Source organism: Sarcophilus harrisii, chromosome 3 (assembly GCF_902635505.1).
Source record: "Sarcophilus harrisii chromosome 3, mSarHar1.11, whole genome shotgun sequence".
Classification (NCBI taxonomy): domain Eukaryota; kingdom Metazoa; phylum Chordata; class Mammalia; order Dasyuromorphia; family Dasyuridae; genus Sarcophilus; species Sarcophilus harrisii.
The window spans coordinates 576,464,163-576,484,372 of record NC_045428.1 but is presented as its reverse complement, the minus strand read 5'-3'; the positions used below and the strand labels follow the sequence as shown (position 1 = coordinate 576,484,372).

At 36.8% G+C, this 20,210-nt stretch overlaps 1 protein-coding gene across 1 annotated transcript in view; it reads left to right on the top strand.

Annotated features, from left to right (window-relative positions):
* Positions 1-20,210, top strand: part of CAMTA1 (calmodulin binding transcription activator 1) — a 694,264-nt gene that overhangs the window by 628,315 nt on the left and 45,739 nt on the right.

Genomic DNA, 20,210 nt, shown 5'->3' with positions numbered 1-20,210 from the left:
GGATTTCTCCTTTCTCTGCAATCCAGACTCTTTGTCCTAAAATCGGTGATGCTATTATTGCCCATCACCTTCGCCTCCGATTTCCACTTTACAAAGGAATGCTGAAATGTCACAAATCCACTTGTAACTACTCCCACTATTGTTTGAGGTAGGTAGGACCTCTGCTTTTTGCATTCGAATATCCTGCTTACTAAATCCTGATTCGGCAGGTCTCATCTATCTGATGGCATGTCTTAGCTTGCTTGAATGCATCCTACCTCCTTAGCCTGCAAGCTCCAAATCTGAAGGAAGAAAATCAGATTTTTGGCAAACTGTCATAACTCAGTAGTATAATGGTTATTTGATCAGTTGTATCCTTTACTCTTCCTGTCTGATGGAGTCATGCTAACATTCAAATATATATATATATATATACATACATGTGTGTATGTATATAATTACATATAACATATATATACATATATATATATATACAAATTCTATCAGAGAAACAGGAGAGAGCCAAAAAGAAGGGATACTGTCTGAATCTGCCACAGTCATGTGTTGGTGGCAAAGATGGTTTCATAGTGAGCATTTTCAAGATAATTATGTATTATTTTAGGCATATTATTAGACTATGGGAAATCAGCTTATGTTTATCTCTCATTTAATATTGGATTTGGGGAATGATGATGTTTAATATTCTAGAAACAGCATACCGAATATTCATTTTTTAAAGAAAATTTTAGTTTACTTGTGGAAAATAAGTACAAGTCCCCTGGACTTATAAAAGACAATGCATTTGTGAGCAACAATGAATATGGATGATTGAGTAAGCTGTAAAGAGCATAACCTAATTTCATTTTCTTTTGTTTTTTTTTAAAGAAAACAAATTACAGAAAGCAATCTTCAGTAAATTAACAAACTAATTAGTATATAGTGTTTTTCTCTACTATTTTTTCCCAAGCAAAATATGTAATTTAAAATGCCTAGCAGGCTTTTCTTTAACTTGCTGGTGCATGTCTCTTAACACCCACCACCACTGTACTTATACATGCAAAGCAGGAGAGCATTGAGATGTCACAGATAATGAAAATAATTTTTGCCACTGCTTTGGGAGAGGGAAAGGAGGGAATGAGTAAAAGTGGAAATTTAGAGTGAATGAGATTTAATCTATAATCTACGTATAAGGAATTTCTGTTCAGGAATCTCCAGGGTTCTCTTCCAACTGTAAGATTCTATTAGTGTATACATAAGTGCATGTTTATTGGTGTTTTTAAGGTTGTTCTCACTTAGCACCTAAATGTCAAGGCTTGTATCCAGATGCTCATCACTTTTAGAGTTGTTATGGCAGTATTTGGGGGTTGTTGTTTTGATCACAACGTTTGTTAGCCTCTGAAGTTGCAATACTGTCCCTACAGGCTGAGATGTATGAATTCATGGTCCTTACTTTATCTGAGTTTCTTTAATAAGAAAAAAAGGGGAGAAATCCAAGCATTTTTACATATTATACAGACTTTGCAGAGAAACCCAAGAAAGACTATCCTGAGATTCTATCAAACTGGCTAGAGTTCTACAATTGTTAGAGAGGTCTTAAGATTTCTGGAAATCTTTTGTTCATCCCAAATAATTATTTCTCTGCAATATGGATTTTTCTCTCCTCTCTGTTCTTTGTGCCCCTCACTTGTATTCTTACATTTAAATGGTTCTCTCTTCCTCGGGTGAGTCAATGTTATTCATTCAATATTTATGCTTTATGAATCTCTACAAAGCAGAACTGCCCCAGGAGATGCCAAGTGGCTTGTACAAAGTCTTCCTTTGGACTGGCCGTTGTGGAATAAGAAATGTGTGATGAAATTTACTTTGGGGTGAATTTCTTTGTATTTTAAGGTTATGCAGTAGCTATCAATGAAATTCTGTGAAAGCTGATGGGAGAAGGAGCCCTGCTGTACTGAATTACAACAAAGATCTCATATTAAAATTAGTCATTTTTACATTTAGGAAGCATTGACAAGTGTACTAAATGACACAGTCAGGCACTCTCCCTGCATTGAGAGTGACACTGCAAAACCAACTGGAAGAGATAACTGTCTCCTTTATGTCACTTAGTCTTGTTTGTGTGTGTGTGTGTATTTTGTTTTGTTTTGTTTTCTCAAGTAGACTATAAGCCCATTTCCCTTAATGGGAAAAAAATCATGCCTTATTTATTTTTAGCTCTCAAAATGCCGAGGATGATACAGACACATGATAGGTACTTAATAATTACTTTTAGACTTAGAGGGAACTAAGGAAAAGCCATTGTTATTTTATGCATATCAGAAAACCTGGTCCATGGGAAGTGTCCCAAAAGGAGCTTGACATGAGGCATCTAGAATATGAGAAATAAATGGTGGCTGAGCATTTCATAAAAGAGAAGATGTCAACAAGATCTTGTTTGATTTCAATAGTTTTCCACATCCCACAGTATTTCAGGAAATATAATTTTAGACAGTGCCACAGTACAACCTTCTGGAGTGGAGGATGAGGGAATATTCTCCCATAACTTGAGCACTCCCTCATAGGCCAAGTGAAACAGAGGGCAGTGTTCCAAGCGCTCCTTTGACTAGAGGAACTGTGTGAAAATTGGGTTGTTCCCAGTGGATTTGGGTTATTCACGATAGTGATGTGGCAGCTTCTTATCATATGACACTTTAAGCTTTCCACCCAGAAGATGTTTACAGAATCCCTACTGGATGCGAGGTACTGTGGGAGGGGAGTCCAGACCCATGATTTCGTTGGTATGGAGACTGTCCCCACGGTCCATCAGCAGCTCCTATGCAACTTAAGGCCTTAGAGAATTGCCAGACTCACCCACAGTCATGCAATCAGTACGGGTCTGGGGAAGGACTTGAACCCATATCATCCTGACCCTTAGCTGACACTGCTCTGGCTATCATACTAAGACCCTCTCTAGGGAAACCACAGCGCCATGAAAATGCAGATGCCGTCTCTGTACACACACCCACCGCCCTCTGTCTCATTTGACTCTGAAAGCAACTCTACGAGATTGGCTAGGCAAATAATCTTTCTGGTTGAGCCCTTCCAATTCTAAATCCTTATCTATCTGTAAGGAAGTTAATCAGCCTCTCTGGACTTCAGGTTATCCATCTAGAAAATAAACCCCTCTAGTCAGTCTACAAGTATTTAAGCCCTTGCTATATATAAGCTCTGGGCTAAGCCCTGAGGGTACAAAGAAAGTCAAAAATACAGTTCTGGCCCTCCCTTTCTGTTTTAATGGAGGAGGCAACATGTAAATAACTGGATCCATAAAAGATATAGACAGCTTAGATAGAAAACAATCTGAAAGGAGAAGGTATTAATAGCTGAAGGGGCTGAGAAAGAACTGTAGCAAGTAGGTGGAATTTTTTTTTCAATTTAAAGTTTAGAATTCCAAATTCTATCCCTTTCTCCTCTCCCTAAGATGATATATACATGTGCAATTATGTAAAACATAAGTCATTTTCTAGAAGACTCAAAAAAAAAAAAAAAAAGGAAAGTGGAAAAATAGCAAGTTTCAGTCTGTATTCAAACAAAATCAGTTCTTTCTTTGAGAGTGGATAGTATGCCTCATCATTAATCCTTTGGGATTATCTTGGATCACTGTATTGCTGAGAGTAGCTAAGTCATTCACAGATCTTCATCAAACAATATTGTTACTGTGTATAAAGTTCTGGTTTTTATTCACTTCACTACCCATCAGTTCATGTAAGCCTTTCCAGGTTTCTCTGAAATCATCTTGCTTGTCATTTCTTATAGCAAAAATCCATTTCAATCATGTACCACAGCTTGTTTAGCCATTTCCCAATTGATGGGAAGTAGGTGGGATTTTCAGTGAGTCTGAGAAGAATCCTGGGAAACTAAAAAGCAGTGGGGAGAGTGAGGGGACCAGAGCATTCCAGGAATAAAGGACAGCCAGTGCAGAAGCAGAGATAGGAGATGGGGTATTGTGTTTGAGGACTTGGAAGTAGGCCATTTTAACTGGATGATTGAAAGAGTAAAGTGGGGTAAGGTAAATCTAGAAAGGTAGGAAGGGATAAGATTACAGAAAGCTTTAAATGTCAAATCAAATAGTTTCTGCTTAATCCTGGAGGTAACAAGGAGACACTGAAACTCACTGGGATGGAGGGTACATGGTTAGACCTATGTTTCAGAAAATCAACTTGGCAGCTGACTTGAGGATGGGTTGAACTGGAAAAAGACTTGAGGTGGGGAGCCCAGCTAGAACACTCTTGCACTATTCCAGGCAAGAGGAGGTGATGGCTGGAACTAAAGTTGTAGATAGGAGAGAAGAGGGCATGGCAAAAAAAAAAAAAAAAAAAAAAAAGTTGGGAACATAAAAATGACTAGTTTTGGCAGACACTGGATTTTGTGAGGAGCTAAGATTAAGGAATTAAGTAGGACACCTGTAAGCCAAAGTAATAGGGAAGATGGAAGTGTTCTCAAAAAATAGAGAAGCTCCGAAGAAAGTAGGAATTGAAAGGGAGGAAAAAGTTCTATTTGACGCGTTAAATTAATGATACCTATTAACAATTTAGAGATGTCCAAAAGACAATTGGTGGTCTGAGTCTGTAAGTTAGGAGAAACTAGATCTGGATCTATAGATCTGGGAATCATCAGCACAGAAATGATAACTGAACCTCTGGGAACTGATGAGGTCATCAAGTGAAGTGGAAAAAAGGCTCAGGACTGGCCTTGGGATATATACCAGTAGTTAATGAAGGAAACTGAGAAGAGACAGACAGAGAAGGAGAGAATCAGGAGAGAGACTTGCCACAAAGAGTCTCCAGGAGCAAGGGTCAAAAGCTTCAGGAGGTCAAGAAGATTGAGGATTGAGAATAGGTCATTCGAGTAAACCTTAGTAACTATGGAGAGGGGAATTTCAGTTGAATGATGAAGCTGAAAGCCAAACTGCCTAGGCTTGAATAGGAGGAGAGGCTTCCAGTTAGACAGCTTCCTCCAGGACTTTAGCCATGAAGGGGAGGAGAGAAACACAATGCTACATTTCAGGAGCCATAGAAGCAAGGGAGGGTTTTTAAGGATGCAGATGTGGGGGTGTTTGTAGGCAGTAGGAAAAGAGCCAGTAGTTAGGGAGAAATTGAAGATTAGAGAGTGGGGATCTGCTAGAGAAGAAAGGAGGGGATGGGACCAAGGATGCCTTGGCAAGGCAGACTACTTCCTTTTGGGATCCAGGAGGGAAGGAGGATGTGGGAAGAGCAGGATCTCCCTGGAATGACCTCAGCACAGATGTGTCTCGATTTCACCAGGTTGGTCCACAATAGAGGACTCTTTATGAAGCCTCAGAGATGCTTTCTGTTCCCTAAAATCCTCTTAGAGCCACAAAACCCAGGAGCCTCCAGGTGTGACACTGCCAGCTACACTGTCAGTGCCAGGTGGTGCCTAGAGTCAGGGGAATCTGAGTTCAAATCCGGCCTCAGACACTTAATACTTCTAGCTCTGTGACCTTGGGCAAGTCACTTAACCCCAATCGCCTCATTAGAGAAAGTAAAAACAAAGCTGAGTCCAGTCTTCAAGATACGGAATTGGATGATAACAAAATTCCCAAATCTTATTTGAGAAAATTTGATTCAAGCTCATAATATAAAAAATTTGATTTTAGATGAACTGGAAATTCATGAAAATGTCCTCTTATTTTTTCCTCTTGAAATAATCAGTTCCCTTCTCTCTGACCAGGATCAATAGCCCTGACAGTTTTCTCTATCAGGAAGCCATTGGTATGAAATATTGGAAGTTCCCTAGTGTATACTCTGTTATATTTCAAGTTTGGCTATAAATCAATTGTTTGATTTATTTTCCAACAAAAACAATATCATTAATGGTGGGCTAGCCCACAGAAATCAATTTAACCCATAGCAAAATACATATCTCCTCAATGAAGAAGAGTAGCAAATACCACAATGCTGGTAATTAACCAAAAGAGCAAAACAAAGTCGAATAAGAAATAGTTTATTTATAATGCTAATGCTTTCGGAAAGAGGAGGATAAGAAAATTGATGAAGGCTGTTATGGAGATTTGAAAGATATTCAGAAATAGTTGCAAAAACTTTTGAGATTGATGGTCTTTTATCATGTCTGATTTAATTTCAGAACTAAGAATCATAGCATATTAAAGTTTAAAAATTATTTATTATAAATGATCTAGTCCAATCCCCTCACTTTCCCGGTAGGGAAGCTTGCCTGAGTTCATTGGTAATAGCAGTCAGTTAACAGAGTTGAATCTGAGCTGGGTCATGGCTCTCCTGACTTCCTGCCTAAAGTTTTTGGAGTAAAATTAAGAAGCTCTTTGCCAGATCACTTTACTGTAGATGGTGGGAGATCTTTAAAAACAGATAAATAAATAAGGCCACTAGTGCTTCCGGGTGTCTGGTGTTCTCCTGAGCCTTTTTTTGAAGCTAGAAGCTCTGAAGAGAGAACAAAAAAAGGAAACAGAAAAGCACAGAAAGGTTCCTGGTATTTCAGGAAGTACTCCCAGAATTGGGAATGAAGAGTAAAGGGCTAGAGACAACTCATTCCACCATGATTGGGTCATACTACTCCTAGGGAGTCCCAGAATACCAAAAGGATTTTTAGAAATTCCAAGTGGTAAGAGAGATACAGCTATTGTTAGCTAAAGTAATAGCTCTTAATCCACCTTTAGACAAATGTGATTCTTAACTGAACAAGGTTTATAATTTATAATGGTATAACTTGATAGTCTAATATTTTGTATCTAGGATGTCTAGTCTAATATTTTATATCTAGGATGTCATGAAAGCCCATTAATTAATTTATATAATAATATTAACTTATATAACTTTATAGTATTAATACCACCATATTTATTTTTTATATTTCATCAAGTTTGGACTTGGGCATAACTTCCCTTCTTTTATTCCCCTGGATTCTAGCTTTAAAGCAGGGTTGGGAAATATTTAGTCAGTGGGCCATATAAGGCCCACAAAATTATTTGGTCTGGCCCTACCAAGACAACCACAGGTGATGATGAGTTGAAAACTAGGTACAGCAACCTTCCATTGCTTGACTTTTTAAGTTGATAATTTTGTATGGCCCATGAATGATACTATAAATATCCAAACGGTTATTGGCAGAAAAAAGGTTCCCCACCCTTGTTCTAAAAAGAAAACAATTTCACACTATGCTGAAACAATTTCAGTGTTGAAAATTCAGTTCCAGAACTAAAATGACCAAGTACAAGATCCATTTTTGAGAAAAGAAACGCCACTGAAATCTCCTACACTGTGACTCTCACATGTTAGCAAAACAGTTGGGAGCTTCTCTGCAGATGGTGGCCCTACAATTAACTCCAGGATCACAGCATTGCCACCAAACAACCCTTTAAATAATGGATAAGGAAGGCGTTCACTGAAGATGCTCTCATCAAGGGCTTGTATCTCAAGCCCAGGCTTTGTCAATCAAAGCCTCCAAAAAAGCCACTCACACCCCAGTACAAAGAGCATCTGTTATAAACAGGAATTACAGCAGAGATAGAAATCAGAATTATTGTTGCACTTGCTTTTAAGGTACCATGGTATATTTTATTAGAAGAAATACTTTGTTTCTCATATTCTTACTCCTTCCTCTCTGCCCTCTTACTCCAGATGCTAATGCTAATATAGCCCAGCTATCCTTTCCATATCAGAGTTTAATGTGAAAGGTACCATAACAATTGCCACCATGGAGGATCATTATAAATTGAATAATTCACATGTAACAAATAGAAAATATGGAGGAAATCATCAGCTATCATTGCTTACAATGCACAGATCCTACTACCTTTCTTTGAAAACCATCACTAATTGTTATCTTACCTTAGAAAGTTGCATAACTGAAAGGCTATAGTAGAGTTTCAAGTAATATAATATCCCTTTACCTTCCCTTGAATGCTTCTCATATTTCAGTTCCAATGTAGCCTTCTTCTTTTCCTCTTAAAGTAGCTGGAAATTTGTTCCTTTTTTTTTTTTTTTTTAAACCCTGTTCCATGAGATCCAAGGTCTGCAAGGGTTATTTAGGGCATTTTATAAGTGAGGTTAGCCATTTGTGTGGGATAAATGAACATTATCATATTTGAAGTACATGAGGATTTTTTTTTAATGAATCTAGTTCTTTTCTTTTTGTCAACTCTCAGCTTTATTCTATCACAGTATATTTGTCCCCAAATATGATCAAGGACATTTGAAAAAGTGAATAGTGAAAATAATAACAAGCCAAAAAAAACCCATAAAAAAGAAGGAAATGTAAATGCCCTCCATCTGAGCCTCACTACCCTATTATTTTAATATTAATACTTAATATTTAAAGTTATATTTTCCATAATCCTCCTATACTTAATATAAATTACTGTTGAGAAACCAGTATAAATTTTTTATGACTTCTGCTCCCTAATATTGAAGAAGTCCTAAAATATGTCTGCCACAGTTGTTTGCCAGTCACGCAGGAGGTCGGGTGTATAGTTCAAAGTGGAGAGGAACAATAAGGTTTTCTAGATGAGTGGTGTTAAACAACTCAGATTAAAAAGGGGGTCGCTGAACCATGTAGGAGGACTCCTACAGGGGATATATTGACTCAGAAAACTACATATTGATATTATCTTTGCTTTATTGTATTTTTATTTTTGTTCAGTAATTTCCAAATACATTTTAACCTGGTTTGGGCTGTATCAGGAGGACTGTGGGTCTCAGGCCACCAGGAGGCCTCAGCTTGGACTCCTACTATCTAGACAATCTCTCTAGTTTGTAGGTAACTTTGTACAGACTGTATCAAGTTCCAGATCCTTGCAAAATTAGATTCACAGTCACTCAAAAGAATTCATCCTAATCAGCTATAAAGGAAAAAAGGCAAATCTGTGAAGAATGCCTATTGTCTAATAATATGGTTTGATGTTAGATAGACAACCTATATTTTGAACAGTTTCTTCAAATGGACCATGAGCTAGAACCAAATACAAATAGAAAGGGAAGTACAGGCTAGTTCCTTTAGAGAACTGCATAAATTTAAATACAATTTGAACATATTATAAATATATATGCGCATATATGTATATTTTATATGTATTTACATGAAGCCATGTTGTACTTCCCTAAGTTATAAGCCTTAAAGGAAAGGCATGTTTCAGGTGGTCTTTCTATCCCCAACACCAAGCACATTAGCACATAGTAGGCATTTGACAAATGTTTGTTCACTAACTAATGAACAGAAATTTAATTTGTGGAAAACATAGCTAGAGATTTTAGTAAATGGTATGCTAAAAAAAGAATGAGTCTATTATGAACTAAGAAAAAAGAGGGGCTGCCCTGGTCAGATCACATCTAGAAGTCTGTATTTTGTTCTTAGAACTTTAGAAAGAATACTAACACCAGCTTTTGTCACTTTCCCATACGTGTCTGACCCCTCTCCTTCTCTAGTCTTACATATCTACCATAGTCACATAACAGACAACCCAGAAATGTGCTATAATTTGCTAATAGCTACCATACTATTCTCCTTTGTCCTCTGGGGCACCTGAAACTTTTGGCTTAAATTAAAATCATAAATCAATTAATAATTTCAAAATAACTCTGTCTACATGACACTCTACCCTAACTAACACTCCACTCTATTAGAATTTTAATAGATTCATAGTTGTCTGATATGTAAACTACAAGATAGTGCGACTTATACGAGAACTGACTCTAATATATCCAAAAATATGCATCCAAGTGAGAGCACCATCACCTTTGAGTGCTATGCACATATTTCAAAAGATGTGCTAGCTTTAAAGAAAAAAAAAAACATTTTTAGAAGTTCTCATTTGCAATTGACTAAAGAAGCAGAGGCATAATCTTGAACATCATTAATAGTAAAAACTCTTCATCCTTTAAAAATGGCTTTAATTTGTTAGAAACAACCCCAAACCATTTGTAGGCAAGACTACTGTATAGATCAGAGGATCAAATATGGAAATGTCATTTGACCAAAAATAATTCATTCTAAAGTAAGAGGATTGTTTTTTTGACCTCTCTGACTAGCTCTGGTAATGCTTCCAAAAGAAAACTTAACAAAAAATGCATTGAGAAATGGCAGTGTCATGAGAGTAGATTTATTCCTCCAAGGAGAATGCTTTAAAGGACCAACACTTGGATCTGGGGAGAAGGGGAGAAGAAGCAGACTGGCCAAAGAAAGTGAGCATTTTTGCTAAATTATGACAACACATTTTAAAGCATCTCAAACTGAATTTTGAGTAAGAGCACCACTACCACCACAGGTCACAGCAAATCCTTTTTCTGTCACAGGACAACTCATGACAGAAAGAAGGGTCTAAAGACACGGGTGGGGGCTGGCAAGGCAGAAGAGGTTTTGACTAGAGACTTTTAAGGTGGCGACAGCAGCAAGATCATCCAGTACCCAGCATCCAAGGATGGGTAGGAGACCGAAGAGTGAGATTCCAGGGCATCCCTGTGTTCTCCCTAGCTGGAGGAAGAGGTGCCGTGTGATGGTTCCATCACCCATTACCTCCTTCCAGATCACAGTTCTGAAGAAGATGCTGTCACGGAAGAACCAGACCAAGAAGGTAGTGACCAGAGCTCTCCCCAAATTACAGAAGCTCCAAAAAGTGACAAGTCTCCAGCAGTAACTGTGAATGCATTCGGAAAGTCAGAGAATCAGAATTGCTCATTCTACCTCCAGAGATGTTTGTTGCGGTTGTTGTTGTTCAGAGATTTCAGTCCTGTCCAACTCTTCAAGACCCAATTTGGGGTTTTCTTGGCAAAGGTGCTAGAGTGATTTGCCATTTTCCTCTTCAGTCATTTTACAAATAGGGAAGCTGAGGCAAACAGGGTGAAGTGACTTGCCCAGAGTCACCACAACTAAAAGTGTCTGAAACCAGATGTGAACTCTGGAAGAGAAGTCTTCCTAATTCCAGGTCTGGCACTCTATCTGCTGAGCCACCTAGCTGCTCTCACCTCCAGAGATGAGCAGATCATCACTCTAATATAAAGTCCAAAATCAAGAAATATGCTGAGAAAACAAGTAAACAACAACCAAGAATCTGACCATAAAAAGCTACTATGGTAATAAGAAAGCACAAGGCACAAACTCAGAAGGCAGTGACTTGAAAACATCTACAAGCAAAGCCTCAAAGGAAAAATCCAAATTGGCCGCAAGACTAACAAGAATTCGCAGAAGAGCTAAAGTAAAAGATTTCTTAAAAGAACAAAAAAATTATGTTAAAATCAAATAAGAGTAGAGGAAAAAATGGGAAAAGAAATGTAAACAATATAAAAACATCATGAAAAGTGAATTAACAATCTGGTAAAAAAAATGCCCCCCAAAAAAGTGAATAAAATAACTCCTCAAAAATCAGAATTGGTCAAATAGCAAAAGAGACACAAAACCTCATTAAAGAAAATAACCCTGAAAATTAGAAATGGTCAAGTGGAAACTAATGATTCCATGGGACATCAAGAAATAATACAAACAAATTCAAGGCTGAAAAAATAGAAATATGTCATTGAAAAAACAATTGACTCAGAAATAGATCAGGGAGAAATAATTTAAGAATCATTTGACTACCTAAAAGTCATAACTTTTTTTAAAAGCCTGGTTATGATTTTCAATGAGGAAATGAGAACAAAGTAGAACTCAAACAACAGAACAAAGAAAGAATCCAGTGAAAACTTCCTGAAAGAGATGCCAAAATGAAAATGCCCAAGAATACTGTAGTCAAATTACAGAGCTCCCAGGGGTCAAGGAGAAAATATTGCAAGCATCCTGGAAAAAAAATTAATTCAAACGTCATAGAGCCATAGTCAAGATCACATAAGATTTAACAGCAAATACTGTGAAGGATCAGAGGGCTTGGAACATGATATGCCAAGAGGCAAAGGAGCCAGCATTACCACCAATAGCCACCTATTCAGCAAACCTTGAATATAAACCCACAGGGTGAAAATAAAAATTTAATTGAATAGAAGACTTTTAGTAATTTCTAATGAAAAGATGATGAAAAGACTAGTTGAGTAGAAATTTTGACACCCAAACATAAGACTCCAAAGATAAATAAAAGGATAAGCATTAAGGAGAAATCATAAGGGACTTAAGGTTAAACTGTTTACATTCCTAAATGGAAAAATAATAATGTAACTCCTAGGAACTTTGTAATCATCAATGAAATTAGAAGTCAGCTCAAACAAAGAGCTTGGGGGTAAGTCTATTATGTTGGACTGATTTCAAAAGAAAAATGGAAAAGTGAGAAAGAGGGACATGCTGGATGAAAGAGAAAGGGAGAAAAAGAATGGGAGAAAGTATTTTTTATAAAAGAGGCACACAGAATTTTTATAATGGAAGGGAAACTGGGAGAGAGTGAGTAACTCTTGAACCTCCCTCTCATTTGAACTGGTTCTATGTCAGATAGAGATATCTATATATCCCACATATGTGTGTATATACATATATATATATATATACACACATATATACATATATGCATATGTATATCTACATATATATGTGTACATGTACCTGGGTATAGATAAATATATACAAGAAGTTGGATATAAAAATTCCTCTTACTCAGTAGGAAATTAGGAATGGGAAGGGTTGATAAGAGGGAAGATAAATAAAGGAAAACAGTAGTTAGAAGCAAAATAAACTTTTGAGGAGGAGACAGGGGTGAGGGGGAGGATGAATAGAATGGAAGGACATCCATAATTAGCAATCATAAATGTGAGTGGGACAAATTCATCCATAAATCAAAATAGGATAACAAAGTGAATTACAAACCAGAATCCAATAATATGTTGCTTACAAAAAATACACTGAAATAGGAAGACACACATAGAGTTTAAGGGGCTGGAGCATAATCTGTTACACTTCAGGTGAAGTAAAAAGGATAGGAATAGCAATCATGATCTAAGACAAAGCAAAAAGCAAAAAAAAAAAAAAAAAAGACAAACCCATTTATGTCTATAAATCATATAATTTAAAACTGGACCTTATGGAGCAATTACTTCAACAACTTCATTTTACAATTGAGAGAAGTGAGATTCCTAGAGATTAAGTGACCAGCTCGAGATCACATACATTAACATGTGGCAAAGCTAAGAATGAAATTCAAGACAACTGAATCTTAGTCCAGTGATTTTTTCCATAGAAATTCTTGTTTATTTTTTAAACCACTTTTTTACTTCATAGTCACACTTCAGACACACAAATCTGCATCACTAATTTATTTTTAATTGATTTCTGGGGAGGGGATCCTTACTACTATGTTATTGTTTTGTATTTAAAGAAGGAAAATAGACTACTAATCTTTTTATAAGTTTACAAGTTATTAGGGAATTAATCAACTATCATCCTAAAAATTTAACTCTAACCATTTCAGCCCAGTTTGGATGAAAATAGCCGTATTTCTCTGTGTCTAAATCTGATGTTCTGCAAGATGATTACAGTTGTTCAGGGGCTTCTCAAAATCATAGCAATTGTCTTGTCATCAGAAGAATCCATATGATGGAATTGGGCAAAGGGGTTCTGATATAGGATTCAGCTGCCATGATTACAATTAGAGAAATGTGACTAAAAAATCTAGACATCCCTATTTTTATTAAGTTTTAGCGTGACTTTGAATGTAGCAAATTCTTGAAAGTAATCTCAATGTTCCCACTTTAGCCAGTCCTGCATTTTATATTTTGAGAACTTATCTGCTAAATCAAATATTACCTTATCTTATGCTCTAATCTGAATGTGATATGGCCCCAATAAAATCTGGGACATAAAAACAATTGCTATCAACAATTCAAGAATACAAATAAGAGATGGATATAAATGTTTTGTCCTATATAACTTTCTTTCCCTTCCCTTTTGTCTCTCAGATACCTTCTTGGACCTGGGTTTTTTTTTTCCGTTCTTCTATAGAAGCTATTTTCTTTTCTCCAGATAACTTTTCTTGAATTTTACTATATAAGATCAATGAACTAATATCTCTCTGAATTCAACATTTATTAAGCATCTATATAATATACAAGACATTGTACTAGATGCTGACAAAACCAGTCTAAAAAGTGATTACATTAATATTCTAATTTGACCCTCCAAAAAAATTTAAATCATTTCACATATTAACCAAAGACCTCATTATCCTACAGAATATCTGTTAAAGTTTAATTATAAATGTCTTTATGTTTTCCAGATGTTTTAGCATTTGCCTGTTCATAGCAGTCTTTCCAATATTTCCCTGCTTCATTTGTTCTTTCTCCTTATGTGTGCCATGTTATTCAAACCCTCATCTTCACTTTACTCTTTTCAATATACATTATATTTACACATTTTTATAAAGTTTTTTTAATGCCTTATTTGTGTGTGGGGAGGTGTCTCATTATCACCTGTTACAATCATCTGCTATTTTGAAGTTATTGTGTCCTTTATGGGTAGGATGACAGTGATTTTAGAGCAAGCCCCCAAGTTAGGGTCTGGGTTCAAGTCCTGAAACATACTGGCTGGTGACCCTAGGTAGTAATTCACTTAATTTCAAGCAATACCCTCTGACTATAAAATTATATAACAATTTCTAACGTGCATTCTAGTTTCCCGGTTTTTAACCAGAATTCCCTATTCTGATGGAATCCTGGTTCCAAACCACCAGACCTAGCTGCAGTCTTTAGCCTGCATTAGTCTGGTGAGACATCTGTAGGCTCTCAATGTTTCCATTGTGTCTTCCTGGACCTTTTTATGAGATTCCATACATGCTAAAGGTGTAACATTTCGTATGGTGTTTAACCAACAGCACCTTGCAGTATTTACCATTTCCCTTGCAGTGAGGCATCCAGGATGCCAGATCTGTGACATATGTAGCAGACTGGACATCAGTGTGTGGTCCAAGAAGGGAGAGCCCATATTTCTGCTAGTGAAAGTGCAAGAACTCATTTCTGGCGATTAAAGAGTTTTGTCACAAAGAGTTGAGGAGTTTAAAAAGTAGACTATGACAGGTTTTGTATAGTTAAATTTAGCAGTTGCTTTGGAAAGATCAGAGTGGTACAGCTTGTTCCTTAGCTCAGCCTGGCTCTTGCCCTTGGCCCTGCACTCAGACAACCTGAAGGACTTCAAGGAGAAAAGCAGTGGCCACTTTCTAATTGGCTTAATGTGTTCTCCAGCAGCTCCATCTGTTCCAGGAGGGAATTGTGACTTTACCAGGCTTTTTCTCTGAACTTCCTAAAAATGTCAAGAAATGTCCCAAGCAGCAATTACAGTTTCTAACAGAAATAGTTTGAACCATGCCATTTTTTGCTACATCAGCTCTTCCTGCCAGTGTAGCCAAAGGCTGTAAATGGAATGAGAGATGGCCCCTCATTCCCAATCCAAATAGCAACAGGAGGGCACATATGCACTTGAGCTACAAATAAACGTGTTTTAAAATAGCAGATGGTATTTGACGATCACTCATTCCCTCATTCATTTACCTGCCAAGGCCAAGATTTTCCTCATTCTCTGGCAATAAAGACATTGCTAAGACATGAATTAGATCAGTTTAGGTCATTTGTGATGGTATTAGCTATTGGATAGGAGGCAGGGTCCATGCCTTGACAAACAAAACAAAGCAACTAATTTTTGAATATCCAATTCTGTATGCATTTATTGTTGCTGATCCAGGGAACAGTTCCATCAGCACATTTTTTGAAAAGCGTTTAAAAAACAAAAAAACACAAGTGAATGAGGTGTTAAACATTTTTTGTAACTAATAATACACATTCCTTTAATAAAGATGTAGCGTCTGTCATGTGTATTCCAAATAAGTAAGCAGGAGGATAGGGGGAAAATAAAAATTAAAAAAGACTTTGGAAAAATGTATTTTTCATGTAATGCTCAGTAGATGAAAAAAAAAGGTCTCGTTACATTAATATGAAATTCAAATTCATGTCTGTGGAGAAATCAAATTTTCCTCAGAGCCTTTCTGTCAAATTTCCACAAAGACATACTGTGGTTACAACATTTTGTACCTGGGCTGATAGGAAATGGAACCCAGCCGGGAAAGTCCTTGAAGCTTTCTCATGTGCTTTTCAAGGCTGCTCCAATGGGTTTTGGTCATTCTGAATACTCTATTTTGCCATTAAAATAGATGATCTAATTGCTAATTGTGTATAACCCACCTAAAGTCCACTGTAGATCACTAATATCCTTCTGGGTCACTACAGCAAATACTAAGATTCACTATACTTATAAAATAAACTTATTTCTAGCAGAGGTTCTGGCATAGGATACTATCTGATATGGTCATTTGTGATATTGCTCACTGTAGCCTTAACAATTAAGTTCTAAACCTTGAGAGGGAAGGGGTCCATTGGCTAGAGGATCTCACTTGATGGTTTCATCAGGTTCCAGAAGTTCAGTTATCTTCTTTCTGCAAATGATTCCCCAATCTATTTAATTCTAACCCCTCTCTTGATCTCTAGTTTCATATCTATACTATATGTACTACAGAAATACTACAAATATACTATATGTACTATGCAAATGAAGCAATAACAAAAAGATGATAAAAGAAAATACTATGCATACTACAAAAATAAAAATATATACATACTATAAAAATGGAAGGCAATATTACAAAAGGGAGAAACTTTTTAGGCAATATCCTTTATAGAAGATGGGTTGCATTATTTTCTCTTGGATATTTTAAAAAGGATGTCCCATAGACACCTCAAACTCAACATGTGCAAATGTTGTTTTAGGTTTTGCTGTTATTGTTCATTCAGTACTCTTTATAACCCCATGGATCCTAGCACATCAGGCCCCTCTATCTTCTACTATCTCTTGAAGTCTGTCCAAGTTCATGTTCATTATTTCCAGGATAACCATCTCATTCTCTTCCATCCCCTTTTCCTTTTGCTTTCATTTTCCCCTAACATTAGAGTCTTCTCCATTCCATCCTGCCTTCTCATTATGTGACCAAAGTATTTAAGCTTCTGTTTCAATATCTGACCTTCCCATGCAAAGTCTGAATTAATATTTTTAATTATTGACTGATTTGATCTCCTTACTGTCCAAGGGACTCTCAGAAGTCTTCTCCAGCCCTATAATTCAAAGAGTTGATTCTGTGGTACTCAGCTTATAGTCCAACTCTCATGGCATAAATTGCTACTGGAAAAACCATGGCTTTGACTATAGGACCTTAGTTGGCACGAGGATATCTCAGCTTTTTAATATGTTATCTAGATTTTCCATAGCTTTCCTTCCAAGGAGCAAGGTCTTTTAATTTCATGGTGGCAATTGCCATTTGCAGTGATCTTTGAACCCAAGAATATAAAATCTGACACTGACCTTTCTTCTCCTATTTGTTAAGAAGTAATGGGATCAGTTGCCAAGATCTTAGTTTTTTTTTATATTAAGCTTCAAGTCAGCTTTTCCACTCTCCTCTTTTAACCTCATCAAGAAGCTTCTTGATTCTTCTTCACTTTCTGCCATCAGAGTAGTATTGTCTGCATATCTGAGATTGTTGATCTTTCTCCAGCAACTTTAATTCCAGCTTTTGATTTAGCCAGCCTGGCATTTTGCATAATGTGCTGTGCATATAAGTTAAATAAGGTGACAGTATTCACAACCTTGTCATATGCTTTTCCAATCTTAAACCAGTTGTTCCATGTTCAGTCCTAACAGTTGTTTCTTGGCCCAAATACAGGTTCCTCAGGAGACAAGTAAGATGATCTGGTAGAACTGGCTACATTTTGTTGTGGTCCACACAGTCAAATGCTTTAGTCTAGTCAATGAAGCACGAGAATATATTTTTTCTGGAGCTCCCCTGCTTTCCTCCATTATCCAGCGAATACAATTTGGTTTCTAGTTCCTCTGCTTCTCTGAAAACATGTTCAAAGTAGAACTTAATTTTCCCCACCCCAAAACCCTGCCCTCTTATGAGCTTTCCTATTACTCTCCTCTTATTGTTTGTCCTTCATTGTCAAAGAGGACATGACATCAGGGAGGTGATGCTGTGACTTGCAACGGCTCTGTCCGTACCACAATCCTCTTGGTTACCAGGCTTAAAACTGCAATGTGATTTTCTGCTGTTGCCAAGTGTTGTCAGCTTGACGTCAGTCCCATCTTGGACATACCCCTCTTTCCGTTACAGAGCTGCTGCCCTGGTGCAGGTTCTGGGGCCCTAGCCCTTTGGTTGGTCTCCTGGCCTCAAGTCTCTCTCCTTGCCAGTTTAGTTACTAAACTTTCTTACTTAAAGCCCCAATCTGGCTGAGTCACCTAGTGATGTAATAAATTCCAGTAGTTCCCAGGATCCCTCTCTCATTTATTTACTCTTTAGAATTGGTACATATTCTTATTGTCCGCTGAATTCATGAATACAGCATAGTGAAGTGATCACAGTACCATTTGAGAGTCAGTTGTGAAATAAGATCTATATAGTTTTGGACAGATCATTTAACCTCTCTGTACTTCAGTTTCCTCATCATAACATAAGGATGTTATGATGAGGATCTTGAAAACTTCCTATGTCCTTGACCACTCTAAATGTATAGCCCTAAAAGTCATCATGGCATAGAGTATATCTGTGCTATCAAAGATGGTAGCACAAAAAGGGAGAAACTGACAGGATTATCATTTATAAAGGGTAGGTCAAGTTATTTAGGTGCTGAAAGTTATCTGGTGTGCTCAAGCAAACCATATAAATACATTTTTAATGAAATTAAAGAGGTCAATAAAATTAATTTTTGAGACTTTGACAATTATCATTAATTTACCCTTAGGATCAAAAATCATTGTGTGATGAAATATTTCTCTTAGATGTCTCAGGTCTGCTAAAAATTCACTAGGGGTCTCTGTTTACCCAGGAGTGACTCGTGAATACACTTTCTCCTTTCCCCCTTTCTTCTTGTCTCAGCCCCTTTCCTCCTCTTGTTTCATTTCTTTTCTGATGAGAATAAAGAATAGAGAGGAGGACATTTATACAAATTCATTCTATCTTTTCTCCTGACATGCACCTGCTAAGGAAGAGATGGAGGAGGACTCAGAGCAGGAAGTGGAACACATCTTGTGCATTAAAATGGACAAATAGATTTAGTCCTTTTGGGGGGAAGGGGTTTATGCTGGCTGGTTAACTTAAAATAATACTCAAAAGAAAGCTGATTCTATAAGTTAATTTAGTGGTTAAAAACAATTAAATTAAGTTTATAGAAAACAGTATATAAAGCTCTTTGGAATTTGCCAATGTACTAGCAACAAAAGATCCATTCAGCTGTGAAATTTAAGATTCTGACAAAAGCCTGGGGTTTCAGGTTATGACAGCTCCCAACAAAGAGTGCCACTTAAAGTGTTGCTGGATCACATTAATTCTGTTTCAACAACACAACTTTTCACTTTCATTAAATTATATTCCAGTGCTCATTGTTCTTTAGAACTAATTTTCTAGAAGCTTGCAAGAAAATTCCTGATGACTATAAATTTTTAAATAAAATTTTATTTAAAGTTTTCTCTTCACCTTTATTAACATACCCTGATGATTTTGATACTAAGTGTATTCAAATCAGTCTTTGGACCATAGTGGGTCATAACTTTATAACAATAATAATAAAACTCGTATTTCTATGGCTCCTGAAGGTATACACAGCATCTATCACAACTACCCTTTAAGACAGGTTGTGTAAATATTATTAACATCCTCATTCTCTACTGTAGGAGAGGATTGGGCAGGGGTACTTCCCACAGAGCTGGGCAAACACCTGGGCCCCTTCTGGTGGGATTTTTTTTGCCCCCTTGTTAAAAGAATGGATAACTAGAAGCCTGTCATCTGGAATGGGCCTCAGTGCATGTCCAGCTTCTTTAGGAAGTATTCCAGTCAAATCCCCAACTATATTCAGATGAAGAAACTGAGGCTGAGAGGTTAAATGGTCATATAGCTGAATGAATGAAAAAGCTTTGCGTGCCACATTCCACACTAAGCCCTACAGATGGGAGAAAAAAAAAAAGCTGAGATACAAACTCAGCTCTCCCTTAGGCTTTTTCCCCCATGCCACAAGGCTCTAGGGAGCAGCTAGAGAAGAGATGAAATTAAATATTTGATGTTAGTATATAAAAATGTTAGACTATTTATTTTACTGTTGTAGGTTTGGGGACATATTTCAGTAATTTTTTGTCTTCTGAAAGCTCACAGGATTTATCTTATTATATATGTGCACATATATGAACATGATTGTTTAGGTTTG